This window comes from Corvus cornix, chromosome Z, assembly GCF_000738735.6.
Source record: "Corvus cornix cornix isolate S_Up_H32 chromosome Z, ASM73873v5, whole genome shotgun sequence".
Taxonomy (NCBI): Eukaryota; Metazoa; Chordata; class Aves; order Passeriformes; family Corvidae; genus Corvus; species Corvus cornix.
The window spans coordinates 60454628-60480357 of NC_046357.1; the positions used below are offsets into that span (position 1 = coordinate 60454628).

The following is a 25730-nucleotide window of genomic DNA, read 5'->3' on the forward strand; positions in this document are numbered from 1 at the left end:
TTCTTATATAAATCTACACACAATGATGCAGCCTTTAGTATAAATTATAATGAATGTGGACTTTCTTTGTCATGCAAAATAATCACCATCACAGGGCTGCTAAAAGAAGATGTCAGCAGCTTCAAATCACTAGAGGTTTGTCCTTTGCTGTAAAGTAAGAACAATGCTATGCCAGAGCTTTGAAGGAAGCTCTGCATAGGAAAGGGAAATGCTTGAAAATGTTACTAAACTCTTGTGCAATTACATGAGGGAAATAGTCCTCTGGCACAAAAAATTTTCAGCAGATAACCTTCACAGCTTTTCTTCTATCTCATAGGTTGCTGATCAGTAAGGAGAGAAAACACCTGAACACAAGGTGATTTAGATCTTGTGTTTGACATCATGCATCTTTTATTCAACCAAATATGTAGTGAAATACCCAGAAGCAAACTGTTCTATATAACATTTCGATATATCAGACAACAGTCATGCCATTGTTGTTTTCATTTCATTAAGCTACTTCCACAGAAAGGGGAGAGAGAGAGCGTAAACAGTCCAGTCTTTCAACTTACAGCAGCAAAACACAATTGTCAATATGTGTTTCCCTTGCAAGAGAAGTAAAGTTCTACTTATTCTTTATTATTGAAAACTCACAGAGTGAGTTAAACCATTAATTACTTTGTCAGTGTTTCTTTCAATGGTATCTTACATTTGATTGATCATAGTATACATATTTTAATACCACCCAACACTTCTCCCAAAACAAACTTAGTGGAACCAAAAAAACATAGTGAAAAGATAATACAAAATGTAAATACGTTGCACGCAGTGGGACAGACAGGGGTTTCAGTCTCCTCAGACATACATGTACCAATTTGTCTTTCATTCTTCTTGTCTGCCTAATATCCTTTAATCCTTTAAGGCCTCATGTCCCTATAGCCCAAATACTGACATTTTCAAGTTCATCTGTTTTATGATACTTCAAAGCTCCTAGACATGATGTGGTTTGATTAATGGCTGACAGTATTCTAAAATTATGTTGCAAAGGGGTACCCAAAGGTAATCACAGGAATCAAGAGTCTATGTGGTCCTATTTCAGTTGAGCTGTCAATACAGAAATCACCAATGAGTGCAGTGTTTAATTATTACTTGGGGAATTCATTTAATGTTGTACAGTGATTTTGACTTCTTAGTCTAGATAGGATTTTTCGGACCATATGCCTTGAAAAATGGACATAATTCTCTTCAACTTGAAAGTTTATTTGTGGTTTAATAATTTTTTAAATTAGTTTCCAGTTTTGGTAACAAGAAAATAAGCTGATAATATTACTTAATAATTTATAAACCTAGTATAAGGATGAGATACCTAAAATTTGAAACTTGCAGCATGGTACATAGTTCTTGTCTTGTCTCTTGAAATACAAATGCAGTTTACTCTTTCAAAAGGAAGTAATCTTACTATTTCATTATGCATTCACATGATTAGAAAAGATCTTGGGTATTTAGGGTGTCACTGAGCTCGCAACAATCAGGCAGGAGTACCTGAGAAAGTATGTCATAGAATAAACCCTATAACACTTAAAATATGAAAAAAAAACCTAGACAATTTTTATCTTCAGGAGTTCTTCCCTTATTTGTGAACCCTGAATCATCAGTGACTTTAGTCCCAGATGTATGTGTGCACAGTGCAAGTAGCTTTTGAAACAGAATTAAGAGGAATGAATGCATAAGTCTTGGAGCCCTATTATTTGAAGATAAAAAATTATCATATGGTCATCAGATACAGATGCAATTCCAGAAAGTGCAACATGTTGCAAGAAGCCATATAAAATAAGCACACTGGAGGTAACTTTTCTGTAATATGGAATCATGGAAAAATGTACTTTGGAAAATATTTCTGGTGGTCATCTGGTCCTGTGCTCAAAGAAAGCACAACTTGATCAAGTTCTTTAAAACTTTTTTCCCCACTGATTTTTGTATAAAATCAAAGATGGCTGTTGCAAAGCTGTTATGACTAACCTCTTCAAATCTCTGACTACCCATAATGTGCAAATAATTTCATTTTCTACCTGGGCGAAACCTCACTTTTTTGTATGACCTCCCTCCTTGTTTCACTGTACAGCTCCATCTTCATAGAATCATGGAATCATAGTATGGGTTGAGTTGGAAAGGACCTAAAAATCACCTAGTTCCAACCCTCCTGCCATAGGTAGGTAAACCTTTTACTGGACCACAGCTCCATCGAACCCGGCCTTGAACACCGCCAGGAACTGAGAGTCAACAATTTCCCTGGGAAACCTGCTCCAGTGCTTCCCCACATTCACAGTAAAGAATTCCTTCTTAATATCTAATCTAAAACTAATCTCTTTCAGTTTGAAACCAATTCCCCTTCTCCTGTCATTGCATGTCCTTGTAAAGTTTCTCTCCACCTTTCTTGTAGGCTCGGTCCGAATACCGGAAGGCATAATTAGGTCACCCTGAAGCCTTCTCTTTTCCAGGCTGAGTAATCACATTTCTCTTAGCCTTTCTTTCTATGAGAGAAGCTCCCTCTCTCTAATCATGTTTGATGGCCCTCCTTTGGACTTGCTCCAACAGGTCCCTGTCCCTCCTGTGCTGAGGACCCCAGAGCTGGATGTAGCACTGCAGTGGGGTCTCAGCAGAGCAGAGGGGCAGAATCCCCTCCCTCTCAGGATACAATTGACTTTCTAGGCTGCAAGTGCACATTTTGGGGTCATGCCTAGCCTCCTGTCCACCAGCACCCTCATGACCTTCTCATCAGCGCTGCTCTCAATCTGCTCATCTCCCAGTCTTTATCAAAACCATGGGTTGCCCTAACCCAAGTGCAGGACCTTGTACTTGGTCTTCGTAAACTTCCTGAGATTCCCATGGTCCCACTTCTAAAGCTTGCCCAGGTCAATGGCATCCCATCCTTCAGATGTGTCAACCACACCACTCGGTTTGGTGTCATCTGCAAATTTTCTGAGGGTGCACTTAAACCCTTTGTCTGTGTCATTAACAAATATGTTGAAAAGGATTTCTCTCAATGCAGACCACTGTGGGATACTACGTGTTACTGATACCCATTTAGAGAGTAAGCCATTGACTACTATGCTCCGAATAGACACCTTCCAAGCAATTTCTCATCCACTGAACAGTCCATCCATCAAATGCATAACTCTTCAATTTAAGAGAGAAGGATGTTGTGGGGGACCGTTTCAAAGGCTTTACAGAAGTTAAGATAAATGACATCCATAGTTCTCAAATCACCTCCCTGTCCTCCATGTGCCTTCTGGGCAGCTTCTGGTAGCGTCTGTTCCACGATCTTCCCAGGCACAGAGGGCAGGCTGACAGGTCAGTAGTTCCCAGGGTTCTCCCTTCTACCCCTTTTTAAAGATGGCTAAATGTTTTCCTTTCTTTTCCAGTCACCTGGGTCTTCACCGGACTGCCGTGACTTTTCGAGTACCATGGAGTGTGGTTTGGCAACTACATCAGACAGTTCCCTCATCATTCTGGAATCAATCTCATTGGGTGTCACAGACTTACATGGAAAACACTTTGGTCCCACAGTCCCCATTCTGCTGCTCATCTGCTTGATAAGTGTGGAAAGAGATGTAATCTTCTCTATACTTTCACATTAGATACCTGAGGATAGCAATCATGCTTCCTCTCATCCTCCTTTTTCTTAAAGGCTGAACACACCCAGATCTTGCAGTCCTCTCCTTGAATGTCCAGTGCTCCAGTTCAGATTGCTTCAGAGGCCTCTGTGGGACACACGCCATTATGACAGTGTTTGTGTCATGCAGGGGAGATCGCAGCAAGGGCAAGATCTCTTTCCAGACATGCTGACTCCATCCCTGCATACACAGCCCCAGACAGGAGGCTACCTTTCTGCATGGACACTGCCAAGCTGCTGTCTTCAGAGCTAGTTCTGCAGAACTGCTCCCAGCCAGTCAGCCCCAGCCTGTTCTGCTGCTGGGCTTTGTCTGTCCTAGGGGCTGGGTTGCTTCTCCAGACTTTCTGGGCCCCTCTGCATATTAGCTCTGTCCTCCAGTGTATTGACTGTTGGAATTGTAAAAGGACGAGAGCCCGGGGATCCCAGCGGGGGGAGGAATGCAGTCCAAAGCCAATGTGGTTGATAAGCGCAAAACTCCGTTTATTAGCAATCCAAAGACACTTATATAGTATCCCAGCTTGTTAACTCCTAAGTGGCTTAAAGCTTATCAAAACACATTTCTACTTCTACATAATTGGACTTACATTGGCAAGCTTCCTGGTCAGAACATCTTATCTGCACAGCTGTACCTTTTCAAAACTCCCTCTTTATTCCCAGCCCTGCTTGTTTTCTTCACACCAGAATTTTCTCATGGAGAGTTTTTTCTCACACACAGGCCTTCTGCTTGCAGGCTTATTGCTTGTATAGTTCTTTTATGGATCCCATAATTCTATCAATGATCCATGCCCCTGATCCTTTAATAATTGCAACAATTGATCACATATCAAGACTAGGTATCATCCACAGATTTGCTGAGGTTGCAGCTTATCCAATCATCTAGGTTGTAATTAAAACAACGAAACAAATAATTAAATAGTAGTGAAATAATGCTGATCCCAGATCAGCTCTGTGACAGAATCCCATCGTAACTGGTCTCCAGCTGGACTGTGCCACTGTTCATAGACCTTTGATCCTCATAGTCTTGCCAATTCTCAATTCACATTACACTCTATCTAGCCTAATGATATCTCAGCACTTTACTTAAAAGTTACTATGTGATACTACACTGAAAATATTAAATACTGTAGGATGCTACATTTGTTAGGCCTCTCATTTTCTTAGAGAGAACAATAGGTTAAGCTAAAATTTTAAAAAAAGTCATGTCATGGACAGAATGCTCATGAAATATGTGCAGAAATATGAACTTCTAAGTATCTTTATAAGGAGTCCCATGAAGTACGTTTAATATCAATGGCATAGGAATTACAGATATTTATGATTTGCTCTGTGGTTTTTTTCTTTAACTTTTGAGGTGATTTCTCATCCTTCATGTACAGGAAGCTATTTCCATTTCTCTGAATTCATCACCTTTGTGCCGCATGCTTGACTTAGCTATTCCAGAAAGGTATTTTCTGAAAGATAGGCACCAAAATGAGAATTTTGTGTTGTCAAGATAGCATTACAATGCTGACAATGACTAAGGATGTTTCCCTTTTTGACCTTGATCTTCCATTTGCCTCAGTTTTCTGTTGATAAGGCTTAGACAAAAATTTCCTTCATCACAGAGTAATGAGAAAGTAGATATAATTACTTATGAAGGGAATATGTAGCTATTAAAACAATTTTCAAATAGTAATTTCACAATTCCATTGGCAAAACAAGTTTTCTCTTAGAAATTGTGATTAACTTCCCTAGCAGAAGTATTGTTGCTCACAGATTGTATGCATCTACATCATAACTCTATACAAACTTTTGTGGAAGATGGTATTCTGAAAAATATGTAAACTATTGGATTCATTAAAACTGCTTTGTGAGGGCAGCAACCAAATTTCTTGACCCTTGCAGTAATAAACTCGTCTTTGAAAATAGCCTGTAAAGTATAGGGAGACATGAAGCGAGAAAACTATATGGCAAATTTAACTGGAAAGTAATTGTTTTCTACATGGATAGAATTGTTCAATAATCTGTTGCGGAATTTCAAAGTAAATCTAACATAGTCACTAAGCTAGTTCTGAATGACAGAACTAAAACGTATTGCACATGGGCAGCACTACAGCAGTCTAACACTAAACCAATGTTCCTGGAAGATGTGAATATAATTACATGTTCTGCCTGAGCTACTAAGTGGAGAAGCATTCTTTCTCAGACTTCTGTAAAGCATGTCAATTTCCAGTTTCCATATTTTCCATTTTCAGTGCACAGCCTGTTTGAGAATGCAGTGATTTGAAAACAACAATGTCTGCTAACAACAAAGCATCCTGAAAATTGAGCAGATTTCAAATTCTCCTGTGGAAAAGAATTAGTGGTGGAAAAAGACAATTCATTCCCTCTGAAGTTACAGCAAGGAACTAAAAAAGGAAATATCTTAATAAGTCTATATCTTGCTAATTGTACGTTTTACATAGGCATTGTATCATTTGCATAGACATTTGCTCTGAGCTAGAGAAAGTTTTACGCTTAATATGACCCATGCACTTCTGTCATTGAGATTAGGTCTCCATTTTTATGGGAGGAGTGCTTCATCCATTCTAAAGAGATCAGTTTCCTTTATAAACGAAATTATTTTAATGCCTCAAAAGAAAGTATTGTATCTATTTTGTAGAGTAACCTGAAAGATATGTTTAAGAGATGTTAAGTTTAAGATACAGAGTGGTCAGTTGTTCTGGGGAAAGAGTTCTTAAAAATTTTTGACAATTATAGATCAATATAGTCAGTTTAAAAAGCACATCCTTCTGTCTATTTTCAGTGAAGCCAAACTTTTCCTATAATTCTAGCCAACAAGAACATAGTGTGTTGCACAGGGCTGGGGCAAATAGCTATCTGCTTTCAGTTTTAGCATTATTCAAACTTTGTATTACACACTATTTGTCTCCTTTGCTCCTGAAAATGACTTAATTTTCATTCTTTTCCCTTTTATTAGAGATAAAAAATACATGGTATATTAACAATATTCCCTTTGTAACTATAGTGTCACTTTTTAACTTGCTAGTCACCAAGATCTAATTTCTCTTATCGACCTTTCACTGGAGATCGTCACAATTATAGCCTGAATGTATACATTAAAGGGACGAGTGATGTTACTTCATTGTCTCTGATTAAGACAACAGAAGCTGACTTTACATCGTAAAAAAGATGATGCTCAATCTGTCTTGATTCTGAGCAGGTCTCTGAACAGACTTGGCAGTACTAGTTAGATGGCTAATGTGTTTCCTTGCTAGAATGTCTGCATATCCTCATTTTCCTTCTATTTTAAAATTTTGTTAAAGAAGTACAAGTAAACTTTTGCTCTTCAATATGTTAAATGCTTTTCTTCTATAATTAATGTTACTTCTGAGTGATAATTAATCTGAGAAATAATCTCTCAGTACAGTTAGTTTATTGTGGTGCTTAAAGAATTATGACAAGAAGAAAGGAAGAACCTGGATCAGAGTAAACTTCCTGATCTGTCTCTTAAATGCGAAGAGCACCTATTTCACCCAATGGAATGTAAAATGAGGCCAGTCTAACCCCATCTCTGGTAAACAGGCAATAACTTGATCCAATAAGCAATGTTCCTTCAGGCTCTTCATTTTTGTTCAGTTCTGACACCTGAAGAGTAAAAATTCCACTCTTTATACTGTCTTCATAGATTCAACCTTATCTACACCTGTCCTGTTTTAACCTTATGCAGAAACGAAGCCCCATGCAGCCTCTTGCTCACTCATCCATCAGTGAGACAGAATTGGAAGAGTAAAAGGTAGAAAACTCATGGGCTGATATAAAGACAGTTTAATAGGGTGTGGGGTATGCCCAGCCCCTGCCCTGGAGGGATCTCTGCTGAGATAAGTGATTTCGCAATCGTCCAGCAGGACTCCCTGGAAAGGCAACCACTTCTTTGGTCACCACAAGAAAAGACAGACCCACAATCCTTTAGGAGACACTATGCAGATCCTTCGCAACCCATTGGTCCTCACCCATCCCAGATCCTCTATAACCCATTGTTCTTCACCCATCCCCTGTATCCCTATAAAAGCAAGCCCTCTGCCCCTACGAGAGAGAGCTCTTGTCCCTGGCTTTCCTCTTCGCTGGAGGGGACCCACAATAAAGCTACCTCATGTGGAACCAGCCACACGAGCCTCTCATCTCTCTTTCTGGTCTGGCCTGGAGGCTGCCCCGCAGAGCTGAGCTGGAATCACGAGCTGACAATCACTAAAGAGCTGACAGCCTCTGCAAGGGCCCTCCTGCCAGCAGCTGAGGGAAGACACCGGGCATCGGGTAGGCGATTCCTTTTGGGACCATCTCTCCAAACTGGTCACCTCTTCCTGGGTCAGAGCCACTGACCCCCTCACCAGCCATAATAATAATAGGGAAAGCAAAAGCTTCACACACAAGCAAAACAAAACAAGGAAATAAAGCAGTACTTCCTATGGGCAGGCAGGTGTTCAGCCATCTCCAGGAGACCAGGGCCCCATCACGTCAAAGTTTTCATATATGTCTAGCCAACAAGTACATCTTGTGTTGCACAGGGCTGGGGCAAATTGCTTACTACTTAATATTTTAGCATTATTTAAATTTTGTATTGCACACTATTTGTCTCCTTTGCTCTTAAAAATGACTTGAGAAGACAAATGTCATCACTCCCACTGTTCCCCTCTTTCTCCTTCTTCTCCCCCCTCTTTATATACTTTGCATGATGTCATATGGTCTGGAAGATTTCTTTGGTTGGTTGTGGTCACTTGTCCAGACTGCGTCTCCTTCCAGTTTCCCATGCACCTCCAGTTTCCTCACCTGGGTGGCTGTATGAAAAACAAAAAAGGCCTTGGCTCTGTGTAAGATCTGCTAAGAGAAAATAAAAACATCTCTGTTATCATTACTGTGTTCAGCATAAACAAAGTATACGCTCATACTGGCCAGTGTGAAGAAAATTAACTCTACTGCAGACAAAAACAGCACAGCATGAGAGAAAAGAATGAGATAATTGTGACTATAAAGTCACAACTCTATTGTCTGGGTGAAGAGTTTGTTTATTTCTCTCAGTGTATACTTGCAAAGTTTGAAACATGACTTTTAAAGCTGTGCAATTGCTTGTAGAAATCTGTATTAGTTTCCCTCTCCCCTCACCTTTTTTTTCATTATCCCTCATTATTTGCCTTTAATTAATACTGATGTCAAAACCCGCAATGCTCCTGGCAACATTCTGTACAGACAAGAAAGGAAAAGAGATAAAGACAAGATCTCTAAATAGTGAAAAACTTTTTTGGCTAACAATATACTGTCTGCATGATATAGCATTATAACAACCCACATAATCCATGGTGGCTTAAAGATAATGGGTTTAGACCTTTAGACTACATGAAGAAATTGAGCAGAATAGCTATTGTAGAATATATGGGCTTTTAATTGCTATACCAATCAATATAAACATTTTAACTTCTTGTTCAGGTGCGTTTAAAGTTGTCTCAATATCTTACATTGCAAGGTTACTTCTGTAAATTGATTAAAAGTATTAGAGGCTTTTATGAATATGCAATATTTTTTTTTCTTTTCTTGGCCTGTCAATACAGCAGTAATTTTCTGCATGAAACAGTAACAGTTGAAAAATACAGAAACACAAATTATTACAGGAAGATATAGGTTTATGAAGAACCTTCATTTTTAGATACTTTTATTTTTCTTATGCTGATTCTCAGTTTGAGAATGGTGGTGTCCATTCACTGGTTTTAGCCATTTTGCACTTTCTATCTTGTTCTGAACTTATGGATTCTCTTCCTATGTAACATGCCCCTAGGCCAAATGAGTTTTTTGGCTTTGATAGGTATTTTCTTTAATTTAGTTGTCCAGTAAGAATTCTTGTTGGTCCCACGGCACCTTTCTCTGCTCTTTCACTCAGCCTGGGATTTGCCTTCTGAGCTGCCTGTCCTCTCCCCTGGCCCAGAGCTGCTCTTTTCTCACTTAGTCTGGCAAACTGCTCATCACCTTATAGCCTTGTGGAAAGTAACTACACTTTTAGAGTAAGCTCCATGGTATAATGTTTTTATTCATTAAAAAAAAAACAGTAAAGAAAGAAATAATAAAATACAGACATAGCACTCTCTACTACTTGAAGTAGTCCTCATATGGTTTGTATACAGTTTTCATACTGAAAGCTTCCCTCCAGCCCTTATGTGTGCATTACTCTAGGATCATGCTATATATTTTTTTATGAAGTTTGGCATACCATTGAATACAATCATGCACTCCTTTGCAAGTCCTAATTAGTTCTATTTTTTCCCCGAGACTAGGAGCTACTGCACTTATTGCTCAACAACAGTAATAGTGTACATGCACTATATTAATTTTTTTTCTTGAATTTATAGCCATGTAGTATAACATATTTACTTCATAGGAAGGCTTATTTCTGTCTGGCAGCTAGTGCAGTAATTGAATCCATTTCCCACAAGTAAGCAGTTTATTTTCATGTTTCACTAAACAAGTTTAATAATAATTGCATGTACTGTGTAGTTTAGGAAGACTCTTATTTCCCTTGTGTATCTTCAACACGGTATTTGTTTGAAATGGTTTACTGTGCATTATTTAAGAGCCAGTAAGCACTAAAAATTCTTGAGTTATGTAAAAAAACCCAAAAAAAGGTAAATCCTCTGTCAGCAATAAATTTACAGTACAAAAATATTATGAATTCACATATAGGAAACAGAGTTTGGGTCTACAATAGTTACTCACCTACTAGTACACAATTGGTTTTGTTTACTTTGTTTTTTCCATGTCATTGTGGTAACAATAACATTAAACAATCTACTTCCTAGTGATTTAATCACAATTAAAGTTCATTTTAATAAAAAAGCACCAAATACCCCTCTATATCTATGTCATTAGAAGAATAGAATGCATAGGGAAACAAACAAACAAACAAACAAAAAAAGCCCCACACACCCCCACATCCTAACCCCCCACAATCTTCCTTTTGGTTAGGGACTTTGTAAGTAAAAGACATGGATCTTTTATGAAACTGTGTAATAGTAAATTTAAAAGACTGACTGGACAATGCTTTTGAATAGTCTTGCAAATGTTACTGTCTACAAATCCAATAGAGTACTGGAACAGGCATTTCTGTTTTACAAAAATTCTTAAAATATCTGATCTGCGTTACAAAGAAAATTCAAGATAATATGAATAGCATGTATATGAGACCTAAAATGATGGTCATGCTGAATATTTGGGTCCTAATAATAGTCTATTAAAATTAACATCCCTCTTCATGATCACTTGATCGTGAGGAAAAGACAGCATTGTCAGCTAAGAAACAAATAGCCAGGTCCAAATAGTGGCATAAAGTTGGTTAAAATATATAAATCTGTACGTTTGATGACACCTGGGCAGGATATTCTAAAAACAGCAACTGTTTCCACATTCAGAAAATGATTAAGCCTTCTCAGATGGTTTTTTCCTGGGAGAGTGCACTGGTCTTAATCAGGGTATCTGTCAGTCCTTTGTGATTAAATATATAGTCTCATTTTGTGAGTTTAACATTGTTATTGTACACTCGAGGGCTGTGACACTTAACTTTTTTCATTTTCCTGTTCCGTGTCTGGTTTTTCCATGAATGTAGCTGGGTTTCACCTTTTGCAAGTAATAGCACACAGTGCAACTGATTACTGACAAAGCTAATAAATTAAAAAGAAACATATACCTGTGGGTAATTAAATTAGACTTGATGAAAGTTGTAGAGATTAATGTATGCAATCAAACTATGTGCCTTAATCACTACCACTGTCAGCTATAATTTATGGCAGAGCATCTTTACAACAATTCACTTTATCTAAACTTTAAAAGCATGTGTATACAGAAATAAATGATTCTGCAGTTTGGGTTGGTGTCTAGTGCCTTTTGACAGATTCAACAACAACAAAACTTAGAACAGCCCTTTTTACCAATACCAAGTAATACTGAAATTCTCTATTTAAGCACTCATCACCTAAATGTACACAAACAAACTTGACAAGGGTCCTGAACTAGTAGGACATCTAGGGAGAATGAACCACAGATGTCTGGCATGAAACCTGCTAGAAGTCAGTCATTCAATTCACAACTTTCTGTGCAGTGCTATTTACTGACTTTTCTTTCTGCAGTTTTTGTTCAACCTAACTTTAAAATTAACATACACGATTGCTGTATATGAAATTCTGCCAGAAAAATTAAAAAATAAGTTGATGGGGGGCATGAAGATGACAGGAAAGGAAATTTCAGCCTTCTACAGTTAAAACACCTTAATTTCAATAAAATATTTTAATTGAGAAGACATTTTAGACAGCAATAAAGAATGCACTTAATTTGTTGAAATATGCAAATAGGGTTCCATCATTCTAGCAAATGGATTTATGCACAATCACTTCTTTGCTGCAATTGCAGTTGAAAGAGGCCAAATAATTTATCACAATTTTTGGACATACACATTTATGAGAATGAGGTAAATAATCTGCAGCATTTTACTGAAAGACCAAAGAGAAAAAGATGTATCTTCACAATTCTGTGACAAAAATATTCATCACTGCAAACAGATTGATGCAGAATAGAATTTGTATACTGAGACATTTGAAAACTGAGACCTAGACACACAAAAGTTTTTAGGCAACTGATTCACACAGTGGCTGAGACACTTGTTTCACCAATTGTGACAAAGTCATATAATTTAAAGAAGCAGATTTAAGTTGCGAATTTTATTTTCATGTAGAGGTTTACTGTAGGGGATGCTTAAACTCAGGATAGAAAAAAGGATTTTAAACATACATTTTTCTCTCCTTGAACTTATATCCTTCACTAAATGCACTGGCTCTCTTAATGGGCATGGCTTTTTCCCATTATCTATGAAGAAAGCCTATAGACACCTGTGAACTCAGCTTCTCTGTCTTAGTATTTCAGATTTAAAGTTGCGTCATTGCTGTACCAATAGGTACAACAACCTCACAGAATCTGACTCTAGGTTTGTACTAAATTTTAACTAAAAACTTAGAGTGTCCTATTCCAGAGTTTTTGCTTAAGACATTGTGGTGGGTTGACCTTGGCTGGAGGGTTGACCTTGGCTGGAGGGGAAGTGTCCATTAAACTGTTGTATCATTCCCCATCCTCAGCTGAACAGGGGAGAGAAAATAAAACAAAAATGTCACATAAAGGACAGGGAAATATCATTCACGAGTTATTGTCACAACCAAAACAGACTTGACTTGCAAAAATTAATTTCATTTATTGCCAGAGTAGGGTAATTAGAAGTAAAAACAAATCTAAAAACAAATCCCCTCCCTCCCCGGTCCCTTCTTCTCAAGCTCAACTTCATTCCCAATTTCACCATTTCTTTTTCTACAGTGGCACAGGGGGATAGGCAATGGAGGCTGCAGTCAGTTCGTTGTCCCTGGTACTTCTTCCTCGTGTTCTTTCCCTGCTCCTGTTCCTGCAGGTTCCACCTATGGCGGGCAGTCCTCCAGGAATGCTTCAGTGTGGGTCTCTTTCCACACGATCCAGTCCTTCAGGAACACTGTTCCGGTGTGAATTCCCTGCAGAGTCGCAAGTCCTGCCAGCAAACCTTCTCCAGTGTGGTCTTTTCATGGGGTAAGAGACTATTCTGTTGTTCTAGCATGGGGTTCCTCCACGGGCTGCAGGTGCACATCTGCCCCCGCATGGACCTCCATGGGCTGCAGGGGGGGCATCCTTCCTCACCATGGTCTTCAGAATGGGCTGGAGGGGAATCTCAGCTTCAATGCCTGGAGCACCTCTGTCCCCCTCCTTCTGCACTGACCTTGGTGTCTGCAGAGCTGTTTCTCTCACATATTCTCACACCTCTCTTCTAGCTGCTGCTTCACAGCAATTTTTTTCCCCCTTCTTAAATCTGCAATATTATTGCAGTGGTGCTACCATCACCACTGATAGCTTATCCTTGGTCAGTCATGGGTCCCTCTTGGAGCCAGACAGCACTGTCTGATACTGTGTCAGACATAGTGGAATGTTTTAGCATCTTTTCAAAAAAGCCACCTCTGCAGCCCCTCACCACCAAAACCTTGCCATGTAAACCCAATACAGTCATTAATGAAGTCTGAAAGCAGGGGCATTTGATGTTCAGTAAAAGGCTAAAAGTGCATTTCTTCCTTAGTCTAAATATCAGTTTTTTGAGTAGGGTCACAGACTCCAATCAAAGCCCAAATGATCACTTCCTCAAAAAATTTCAGTATAACTTCAGATAATTTGTAATATTAATCCGTTGACACACAGTACAGCATAATTTGACATTTAATGTGTGCGGATGTGCTTTCCCAGAAATCTGGAGAGGTCTATTTATTTTTGATGTAACAGATACAGTACTAGATTCAGTGCTTTTGGTTGAGGGGAAAGCTGATTCTTGGAGGTTCATTTACTGAAGTAACATTAACCATAAGCCATCCCTTACATCCATTTCAACTCAGCCAAAAAAAATTCTGTCCTTTGGGAATTCAGACGTATTGAAAGTGGACTTCTCGTCTGTTTCTTAATTTTTTTTATAATAGAACTCAGGAATCTTTTAGTGTCTTTTTATCATCATGTCCCTTTTAAAGATATGTTGCATTTTTTTAAAATTTGATTAAGAAGTTTGGAAAATATTTTCATGCTATAAAAGTTATTTTAACATGGTCATGAGCTATGAAATACACAAAAAAATAAGTGTGTAGTTTGAAATAACATATTCAAATATTATGGATCTTTGTGATCTCAACTAATAATGCTGTATTTCACATTGTTGCTGTTAGGATACATCTCAAGGCTGTAAAATAAAATGAGATCGATTTTCCCAGTACAAACCTCTGTGTTTGAATAACAACTATGTTTAACCAAAAAAAATGAAACTTTTCTCTTTGTCTATATGTCTTATACGTTTATACCCATTCATGAGGTAACATTTATGTTACCCCAAAAGATAAAAGATTGCATTGTTCTCTTAATGAATTTTGTGTATGAAAAGGAATTTCTGATTAGTCACAGAATTGCAGAATTTATTTGGCAAAGCCCACTCTGACATGAATATGCAGTTGTGCACTTTTTGCTGAGTATGGCTTCTCTTATCACTACTGGGACCATCTAGTATCCCAGAGCTGTCATAGCACAGAGGTTACTTGAGATAAATCACTCAACAGCAGCTGCAAGCCCTTCCAAAGTAACAGATTAGATACAGCACATGCAGGGTAATGCAGAGTGAAGCAGTCTGACTGAATATTCTGGAATCTAATTCAGCAGCATCGTCCTCCCCAGTTCAGGCTCAGATCTGGCAAAGTGTCATAGAAACTGGTGAAGATCATTCTTCAGTAAGGTCAATGTAGTCTGGAATAAGAATATATTGAGCCAGCATAGCAAATACAATGGCATCACGGACATTTTTTGCTGCTGTTTTCCTTTTCTGACAGGTTGATTTTTTATCCTGCTTTCACTGTTACACCAATACATCTGAGGATCCTTTCCTGTGCACAGTATTGCTCTCTAGAAGGAGTAATTGCCACAGGAAAAACCCAAACTGAATTGTGATTAAGCCTTTGATAGTTCAAGTCCAGAATACAGATAATTTTATGCAATTCATAATTATTTCACTGCTGGTTTGCGATGACTGAAAGAAAGCTTTATTCAAATAAGATTTACAGACATTGAAGCCAAGTTTCAGCTAATGATTTAACAAGGCAGAGTAGATCATAATACAAAAGGATTTGTTTAGAAACAGATAGCACTGCCTAACAACAGGGTACCTGGATCACTTCCTTCTTGTCAACAAAATCAACAGAATTTGCCAGTACCCCTACCATGCAAGTCCTTTGATTCTTTTATAAACTACAGGATGTGTTCTAATAAGAATGCAATGTGTTTGTGTGGAGGGACAGTGAGAGCATCTGGGTGGTGCTTAGTTTCTAGCTGGGGTTAGAACATGACAGTATGTAATCGAGACATTTGGACAGATATTAAATATAGATTGATTTTTATGAAATATATAGTTAAGTTCATAATTGTCAATGCATTCTCTGAAGGAGAAGGAAAATAGCTAATCATTTTGCCTTGGTCACCAGTCAACACCAAGTACTATCAGTTCTTGATTTAACTTCTGTAAAGCTTGTCTTTAATTTGCACTGAAAGAACAAATTAAATCAGTTTGAAACACTTTTATATACCCTATTTTCAAAAAGAAGATTAGTGTTTATTGCCATTTATTCTTTATTAAACTGTTCCTAATATAAAGGAGAAGGGTGAACTTTTCAATTTGTAGTTCATTCACTTTGCTGAGGCTTTATTTTCCTGCATGGATCCTGGCTCAGTAAAAGACAAACCTACAGAATTTTCATCTGAATATTCAAAAAATGTAGGGATGGTCACAGCTGGGTCTTGATAAACAGTCAGTTAATTTGAGAGAGTCTCCCACTCAGGAGTTTTTAAATTATGACATTTCAAACAAACATAAAAGTAGGTCTTAGCTTACTGTATCTTAATGGCTATGCAGTCAGATGAAGAACATTCAGAAAGCTGATTGAATCAAGAGAGGAGAATCATAGTGTCCTGTAAAAAATGGAAACTGTTTGAAAATTCTCAAAAAAGGTATCTCTGAACTTTTAGAACCAAAGGAACCTGATACAACAAGAAGCCAGTGGAAATATGTATTTTGGTTAAGAAGAATGACTGTGTTATCATGATATACCAAATAGTATTTTTTTAAAAATAGTGACCTCAAGCTGAGCAGGGACATACTACACAATTCCAAAGAGAAACCATCTGCGTTAGAGAAATGTCAGATATTTTACAAAATTCACTACTAAACCCCAATGACTGTTGCAGTGGGGATCCTGCAACACGCATATATCAAACCAAGAGTCCCGTGGAAAGGAAATATATACGGACAGACAGATTCTTGCTAGATGTTTCAGAGATGTTTATTTCTCCAGCCGCATGGCCGGAGCTCTGCCCAGGAACTGTTCCAGTCATGGGACCAAGGGTCCTTCTGCCAGCGCAGGGAACACAAACCAACCAATGGGAACGAGGCTGAGCAGGGGCAGGGAAACCCCGTGTCTGTGCCCTCAGGGCCCCTCTCCCAGGGCTACACGGGAGGGGAGGGACCCCAACACCTCACCCGTTTTATTTAATAAAAGGAGAATGAAAACAACTGGATAAACATAACAAGAACCGTTTCAAGACAAAACAAAGCCACCCTCCTGAGTCTTTAAATGTCCAAACAGATTCTCTGGAACATCTTAGGGCTGACAGAAGGGAGACAGAATTCTCTGAGCATGCTTTGTGGGGAAACTGAGGCAGCAGAGGGTTTAACTTCTTCCCTCCCCCTTTTCATCCCCCACTCGGCATTGGAAAGGGATTTTTGGGGAAACAATTGGCAAAAGCATGGTTTTTGTGAGGGAAACCATGGATGAAAAAACGGATTGGGAATACACTGGGGGTAATAGGACATAGGGTAAAAGGGAAAGGTGGGATTAGGAAAGGGAAACTGTAGGGGGGGCTTACAATGGAGATATTGTCTAACATGACTACGATTTTTTGCATATATACTGCCTTTTACAGGAACACCATCAGGCCCAGTGACCTGCGATGCTTGTAACCCTTTTCTCCCTAGAACAATTTTGAATTCCACGACTTCTCCATCTCCCAAGCTTGGGATGCATTTTTCAGGGTTATTCTTTTTAATAGCAGTTCTATGCACGAATATGTCTTGCTGGTTGTCACACCTTGTTATAAAACCATAATTTTGCTTAACATTATACCATTTTACTATCCCTAAGGTCTTAGTTACTATGATCTTTTCCTTTTTCCGAGTGGCTGCTGTTTTCTGTCTCGCTGCCTCTTTGCTCTCTCTTTCGGTCGCTCCCGTGTTGGAATTGTCGGGGCTGCTGGTGCCCGCGCGCTCTTCCGGGGTCGCGTTCGGGGCTGTGCGGGCCGGGCCGGGCCGCGCCGCTCAGTTCTCCGTGCGTCGCCTCCTCTGGTCGCAGCTTCGCTGCAGCTGCCAGGCGCTGCACCCACGTCTCGGCCAGGCCCCCGAGCGACGACCCCCCCGCGCCCTGCTCCAGCGCACGTCTCGGCTGGCGCGGCTCCGCTCCACCGCCATCGCCGCCAGCCGCCGCCCGCGCTGCCCCTCTCGGTCGGGCGTTCACGGGGCTCGCTCCACCACGCGCTGGGCTGGGCCGGGCGGGCACCGCCGGGTCCCGCCGTGCCTCGCTCCGCCACCGACACTGCAGCTCGCGTGGCTCCGCCCGCACGCGGGAACTGCCTCGCTGCTGCTCGCAGAGCGCTCGGTGCACGTGGCCTGGGCCGCACGGTCCCTGCGCCAGGCTTCCCTTCGCCAGGACACAGCTGACATTGCTCACAGTCTCGGTAACTAAATAATATTCATGAAAATATTCTTCCATCGGCATATATTTTGACTCCAGTATTAACTGTGTCCAAACGGTCTTCCAAAAGCCCTTGGTAAGAATTAAATCCCAAGAAACATAGAAAAAGTTCTTAAACAACCATGCCAGGAAGTGTTTCAGCTCTTTCTGAGCTTGAATCAAGCTAAAATTTACAAATCGTTGTTCAAGAATCATTTTAAGATAAATGTCCATATGCGGCTCTGAGAGCCAAGAGTCTTCCCACGGTTCCTCCATAGTTTAGATACGGAATAGCAAAGCAAAACCAAGAAGAGGAATCCAAAGTTTCCAGGGTTTACTCACACAAATCAGTTGCTTAGGGATCGGGGATTGTTCTGCTCTCAATTCTCCACCATTTGTTGCAGTGGGGATCCTGCAACACGCATATATCAAACCAGGAGTCCCGTGGAAAGGAAATATATATGGACAGACAGATTCTTGCTAGATGTTTCAGAGATGTTTATTTCTCCAGCCGCATGGCCGGAGCTCTGCCCAGGAACTGTTCCAGTCACGGGACCAAGGGTCCTTCTGCCAGCGCAGGGAACACAAACCAACCAATGGGAACGAGGCTGAGCAGGGGCAGGGAAACCCCGTGTCTGTGCCCTCAGGGCCCCTCTCCCAGGGCTACACGGCAGGGGAGGGACCCCAACAAATGACTTTCTGTCATCATTAAGAAACTGAGACAGAAATAATGCTTTGTTAAGCTGGCATTCTCTAGATGTCTGCTTTTGCACAAACATAGTCTGTTTGTCAGAAATACCTGTGCTCTGTCCTCTGACAGGTAACTGTGTCTTTGATATGCTGCTTAATCTGTTGGAGAGTCTTAGAAAAGGACCTTAATAGAACACATTGGTATCTTCTGGGTCTTGTGCTAGACAAATGTCAGCATCAATTGATAGACAAAAGGCAGGAGCAAGATGAAAATTTCAGATATTCACAATATTTGGAAGTCTATAAGGAGTAGCATGATGGGCTCTAAAGCCAACAGTGAGCAAATATTTAGATATATTCCCTGCTTTAAATGGTGCATGGGTGGGAGATTGGCTGTTGCAAATGTGAACTTGGACACTCATTCATGTGTTTCTGCAGGAGGAAGAGGAACATCCTTCTACCACCCAGAAAATTTTAGTCCAGAAAATAATGCAATCATTCCCATGTAATAATTCATAGTTATCTTCTTACGTTTTCTGTGTGCAGAGAAGTTTACCCTTCCCTATTATTTTCTGTAAGTGAATGACTTTCCCCCATTTTCCTTTTCCTCACTTTCTCTTCCTCCCAAAAGATAAATGCTCTCTCATTTTCACATGCACTCCTGCTCCCAACTCTCATTACAGTCCTGGCTGTGCCTTACATCTGGCAAGCTTAACATACCACTCTCTGTCCTCAGAACCAAAGTGGACTGGAATACTCAATAAACCAAGAGAGTTATCTGACCTATATTACAGACCATGTGCATGTCATTTTTGTAAAGCACCTTGCATGCCAGCCAAAAGCCTTCACATATTCCATCCATTCTGAAATAAGCATCCCTTGTGTAGCAGCATGTGCACCTTTATGCATATTTTACCATCTACTCTTGTTTTAACTGAACCTAAACAATGTTCTTCTGACACTTGGAGACTTTAAAATATCTTTGACTGTCAAGAGTCCCAGGGCTTTCAGACACATAGTCAATGTGATGCTCTAAAACACACACAAAAAGACAATTGTGTGTGTGTAGTAAATGGATTATAAATTTCAGAGATTTTTCTCTAAGCACCTCAGCACTACAAGAGCTACAGACTGTTGTTTATTCTACATAATTCTAATAATAATGACCCTCCCTGAAGAACTGTAAGTAGGTTTTATAGAATTTAAATTAAATTTTAGCTAAGTTTAAAGTGACCTTCTGCAGCTGAACAGTGGCTCTTGCACGGAGCAGGGAGGCCACAAGCAATCGACATTTTAGACTAAACAACATGGCTTCCCAAAATCAGACAAGCCACAGAGAAAGGACATTTTAAACAGTGAATTTCCATTCCATTCACCTTTGTTAATATACTTTCTCTGCCTGTCCCTTAAAGAAAAGAAAACAAGTGAAAATGTTAATATTGAAAGTTTTAATTGTCACTCATCTTCCTCTGCCCAAAGACTGTTTCTTTTGGATGCTGCACCTTCTAAAATCATACCAGACTTTAATCCAAGCTGTACTACTCCTGAAATGGTGGGAAACAAGTTGAGAGTCCTCTGACTCCTCATGCCTGCCATTCGCACAGTGGGTAGAGAGGGCAGGAGGATTTCTACAGTATCACTCTAGTGCTTTCGACAGAAGCGCTGAACAAAGTCATTTTAAAAAAAAAAGTTTTTCAAATTTTACTTTAAAAAAACATGCCTTCAGTCTGAAGTGTGACAGAGAAGTAATTAAAATCTATTAGGAGTTACAGTAGTTAAGCAAATATTCTATAATTTCCTTCAAAATGTTAGAGCAAGGAACAAAAAGCTTAAAACACCTTTTTACTTTCTGCTATAATGTTTACTTTTTCTCATCATTCACTGCAGGAAACATTTGCTGCAAATGTTTCTTAGGTAAATTACTGGTTCAGGTAGCTTAAATCACAAACCACAGAAAAATAAAACCTTAAGAGATGTAACTAACACAGAAATTTATGATTACTAATTCTGAGGCAGAGGCTTGGAAGTGTATTTTCTCTATCATATTGCCTGTCCTACCATTGAAAACACATTTGAACCTCAGACAAGGAAAAAACCCTAAAGAAAACAAGATGTTCTCTTTGTTTACTTTGTCCTACTGTTTACATTTTTTATTTTACCATTTTAACTTTCAGTTCTAGGAAGGTCTTGCATGTTTATGGAAATATTTTGCATTATTATTTAGGTAGTTAGATAGCTAACTATGTCACATGTCATAGTGCTGAAATCATTCATACTGAACAGACAATATTCCTTAGCATGTTTTTGTGAGCTTTGCCAGTTAATTTTGAGTTATGATTGTTACTCATTGTATTTTCTATCCAAGATGCAAAGAGTACAACTGGAGAGACAAAAATTTGTGTCATTGTGTATATAACCTTTCTCTGCCTAGCCAAGTTCAGAAAAAATTGAAAAAGCGCACATTCCCGTTGGAAGCTGGGGTGTAGCTCTTAGCTATTCATATGTGCAAGGACTCCTTCCTTTTCTGCCTTTTTCTGTTATTTTGCTAATCAGAAATTAATAGCAGTATCCATATGGCACAATACTTTTTATTTATCCTTTCTCAAGCATAGCAAAAGAGCAGCCTACTACCTTTTCAATAATATATTTTCTAATATACTGAAGAAATTGTAAGTTCCTATTTTCTACTTACTACCTATTTGATATGTGCTAATAAATGCTAAACATAAAAGCAGGAACAATACTTCAGTGTTTGAAAGGAGTCTTTGTGTAATAGTGATTTACCAAAATATGAATATTGATCTAATATCGATATCCAACTGAGATGGACAAAAACTCTCTAACAGTTTAGAGTTAGAAAGTGCATGTTTATTTGGCGCCAGGCACTACGTGGGATAGCTCCCTAAGATGGAGGGCTCTGATACAAGCAAACACAACGCTTTTTATTTCCAAAAATTATGAATATCCAAAATACAAATGCATATTTGTAACTTTAACACCTCCCATTCTCCACTTCGTACAGGAATGAGCTTAAATGTAATTAAGCATGCGTAGTGTGTGTTCTGAATTGAGTCGGTGGCCTTGAATCGGGCCAGTGGTCCCAAAAAAGATGAAGCAAGCTCATCTTCCTCACTTTGACTTTTTCGCCTTCCTGAACTTTAACAATCCTAATTACTTTAGTGATCTCTACGTTTCCTCTTGCGTGACTTTTGCATAGGTTCCCACAGAGGGAGGAAATTGGTAATTGTCCTTGTTCCCTAGACCAACTTATCAATGTTTCTATTCCTCGTTCTAAGCACAGCTAAGCAAACATACAAATGACAGATCATCAGTAATTTGGTAATCAGTTACCAACATCTTAAAACCCATTTCAGGTCCAGCTCTCTTAACTATTCTAATTAACTCTAGCTGGGCCCGAATTCCTTCCTATTCTAACTAATTTCAACACAGCTAGCCTATAACTAAAATCTTTATGTTTCTTCTAAATCTATGTTTCAATAGCACCAACAATCCCACCACATTAAAGTCTGTTCCAAATTTTTCCTTTCTCCTTGTATTTGTTTCACATGACCCAGTTGGGGGGGGGGGGGGGGGGGAGGGCTACAGGGGCTTCTTCCGTAAAAAACTGCTAGTATTTTCTTCATGTTCAGCAGAGCCAGTTCCTGGTGGCTCCAAGGATATGTGTGCTGCTGGCCAAGTCTGAGACAATTAGAAATAGTGGTAATGCCTTTGCGACAACATATTTAGGAAGATAAATAGTTGTTGCACTTTTGAAATTGTGACCTGAGAAGACCAGAGTGAAAACATGTGAGGAGAACAACTCGGCAGACACCAAGGTCAGTGCAAAAGGAGGGACAGGAGGTGCTCCAGGCTGAGCCAGAGCTGAGATTCCCCTGCAGCCCGTGGAGGAGCCCCATGCTGGAACAGGTGGATGCCTGAGAGAAGACTGTGACCCTGTGGGAGGCCTGTGGAGAGAGTGGCCCTGCTCCCATGCTAGAGCAACCTGTCCTGAAAGGATTTCAACATGTGCAAGAGTGACCAATGCTGCAGCAGTTCAAGGAAGACTGTTGTCTATGGGATGGACTCATGTTGGAGAAGTTCTTAGTGAACTGTCTCGCCTGGGAGGGACCCCATGGTGCAGCAGGAGAAGGACTCCTCTCCCTGAGCAGTGGGAGAAGCACAGGTGATGAACTGACCACGACCTCCATTCCCTGTCTCCTTGCACGTAGGAGGTAAAGCTGGAAGGAGGGAGGGATGGGGGGAATGTGTTTTTAAGGTCTTACTTTAATTCTCATTATTCTGCTCTGTTAGCAATAAATTCACTTCATATTTCTAAGTCTGGCCTGTTTTGCCCTTGATGGTATTTCATGACTAATCTCTCCCAGCCTTTATGTCAACACATGAACCTTTCATTAAATTTTTTCTCCTCTGTCCAGCTGCAGAGGGGAGCTAGCGAGAGGCTTTTATGGGTGCCTGGCATCTGGCCTGGGTCAGCCCAATACACTCATTCTATTTCCCGCCCCAGAAACATAGTTTCAGTTATTTCTGTCATAAGTTTGGACTTCTGAGTTGTGCACTGGTCATTCAGGTAACTAAATACATCCATTGAATGTGCTTTCTTTGAGAAGTTTTCGTTAGACAGAATATGAGAATACAGTAAACTTCCTTGTAGTCTTGGAAAAAATTGCTAGAATTGTTCTATCAGTGTTCTATCACAGTGTTCCTGGAGCAGGCACCATAGAAGTCTTGAAGAAGAATTTAATGTCTGTAGCCTTATTTATACCTAATTACTCTTTAAACATTTCTCAGGCAGCCTGCTCTGCTGAGGGCTCCCTGTTTTGACTTGACTTTACTCTGCTGGGTTAAAGCTGGGATAGAATAGTATAGAATAGAATAGACTAGACTAGACTAGACTAGACTAGAATATCGTTCCAGAGCTACAGCTGTCATCTACTCCAACTGCCTGATCAGGGCAAGACTCATTAAAGTTAAAGCATGTTTTGAAAGGCTTTGTCCAAACACCTCTTGATGTGGTGATCTATTTACCCACTGCTTTTATGATCCCATATTGTTCCCCCCACTGTCCCCTGCCCCTAGCCCTGGACACTCCCTTGGGCTCTCCCTATCGGTTCCTGTACCCCAACTCTGCCCATGTACCGTCCCCGAGCCTCTGAGAAAACCCCACTGCACCCAGATCAGGAGATCTTGCTGCCTCTGGGGATTGCTGGGGTAAGATGTAAGATTAACAATCCTCTAAAACCCTTGTGGAGAGACCCTTCTCACCTCCTTCGGCATCACTGTGTTGTAGAGCTGATAGCTGGCCAGAGAAAGAGTGTGGAGCTGTCCAAAAAGGACTACGGGAGGACAGAATGGCTGCCCTGTCCTAAGAAGCCCCACTGAGCTCCCAAGGAAAGCTGCAGCCTGCTAAACTAAACTTAGCACTACAACATCTTGAACTCTGACAGGCCTTGGCCATTGACCACCTCTCAATGAAACCTTTTCCAGTGTTTGATCAGACTCCCTTGGTAAATAGCTGATTCCTAATGTCAGGTCTGATCCTCTCATGTGTACTGTCCCTGGATAGAGGGAGAAGATACCAGCATCTTTTTGTCTATTTTCCCTTTTCAGGAAGCTGCAGAGAACAGTGAGGTCACCTCTCGGGTTCCTTTTCTCCAAACTAGACAAGATCAAGTGATTAGTCACTCCTCGCAGAACATGCTTTCCAGTGATTTCACCAGCTTTGTTGCACTCCTCCAGATGCATTCAAAGACCTTAACATTCTTAAATTGTGAGGCCCAGAACCACACACAGTATTCAAAGTGAGGCCTCACTAACACTGAATACAATAAATTCTTTTGATTGGCTGGTGATGATGAATTTGGTGAACAGAGGCTGCTCTCCAGCCACTCCTCTCCCAACTTAAACTTGTATTCAGTGTTACTCTGTCTCAAGTGCAGAATCTGACATTCATTCTTATTAAATTTCATGTCATTGATGATTACCCAATGCTATTATCTACCCACCTTCCTCTGCAAAAACTCCTGTCCCTTAAGCACCTCCCAGGTAAGTACCATTGATAAACTTGCTGATGTAGCACTCAGGTTTTGCATATAGATAATTTATAAAAATGTTGAACAGAACTGTCCCCAAAGTTGAGACTTGAGAAACACCACTGGCTGGTTGCTGGCCAGATGCAGCCAGTTCTTCACAGGTGCAAAACTCTTTCAGAAGACTACTGTGACAGAGAGTATCAAAAATATTACTTAAATCCAGAAAAACTATATTTGCTGTGCTGCCTTCATCCACCAGCAGGATGGTGATATCTTATTGTAGAAAGATAGCAAATTGCAAATTAAATACGATTTTCCCTTTGTGAACCCATGTTGACCGCGCCTGATGCTTGTGTTGGCCTTCAAGTGCCTTTAGTAGAACTCAGTATCATCTTCAAGAAATATAAAGTTGAGGCAGTTTGGGTCATCTCCTCAGAAATGACTGTTCTAGACTCTTTGTCTAGACCTTTTACTTTAGAAAGAGTTAGACACAACCTGCACATTAGAAAAGGTAAGAGTAAATTGCAAATCTGCCATAATAGCCACATCTCCTGGAGAAACAAAATCTAAGCTCCAGATGGTTAGATAATTTATCACAGTAGATTTGGGAGCATGCTCAGGGCCTGAGGGTTTAATAATGATTATACTGAACCATGTCTTTAATCCTTTTTGTTGCTGTTTCCTAAAGGCTCTCAACAAATTTTCTATAGGAATAGTTTTTTAAGCACTATTTATAACAAATTTTTAACACTTTTTTTACAAATTAAAATACTTGTGCTTAAAATTTAGTCAGTTACCAAGTGTATTTGAGACACTGCAATTTTCAAATGTTCACAGACAGGATGCCACAGATCTTCTTAATTAAGAAGATGACTGGTTTATATTAATATAATTGTCTATTCATACCATTATATTGTGCACAATGGTTAATTCTGAAGATGACAAGAGGTTAAA

The 25730-nt window shown here is 39.8% G+C and overlaps 2 long non-coding RNA genes across 3 annotated transcripts in view; one reads left to right on the top strand and one right to left on the bottom strand.

Annotated features, from left to right (window-relative positions):
* The window catches only part of LOC104685187, a 75181-nt gene extending 61466 nt beyond the window's left edge, over positions 1-13715 (top strand). Inside the window, exon 3 of the long non-coding RNA XR_002044016.2 lies at positions 13119-13715. This is a non-coding gene — a long non-coding RNA (uncharacterized LOC104685187). The remainder of the gene's footprint in view (positions 1-13118) is intronic.
* Positions 1-25730, bottom strand: part of LOC109143697 — a 105596-nt gene that overhangs the window by 9978 nt on the left and 69888 nt on the right. The window lies entirely within an intron of this gene.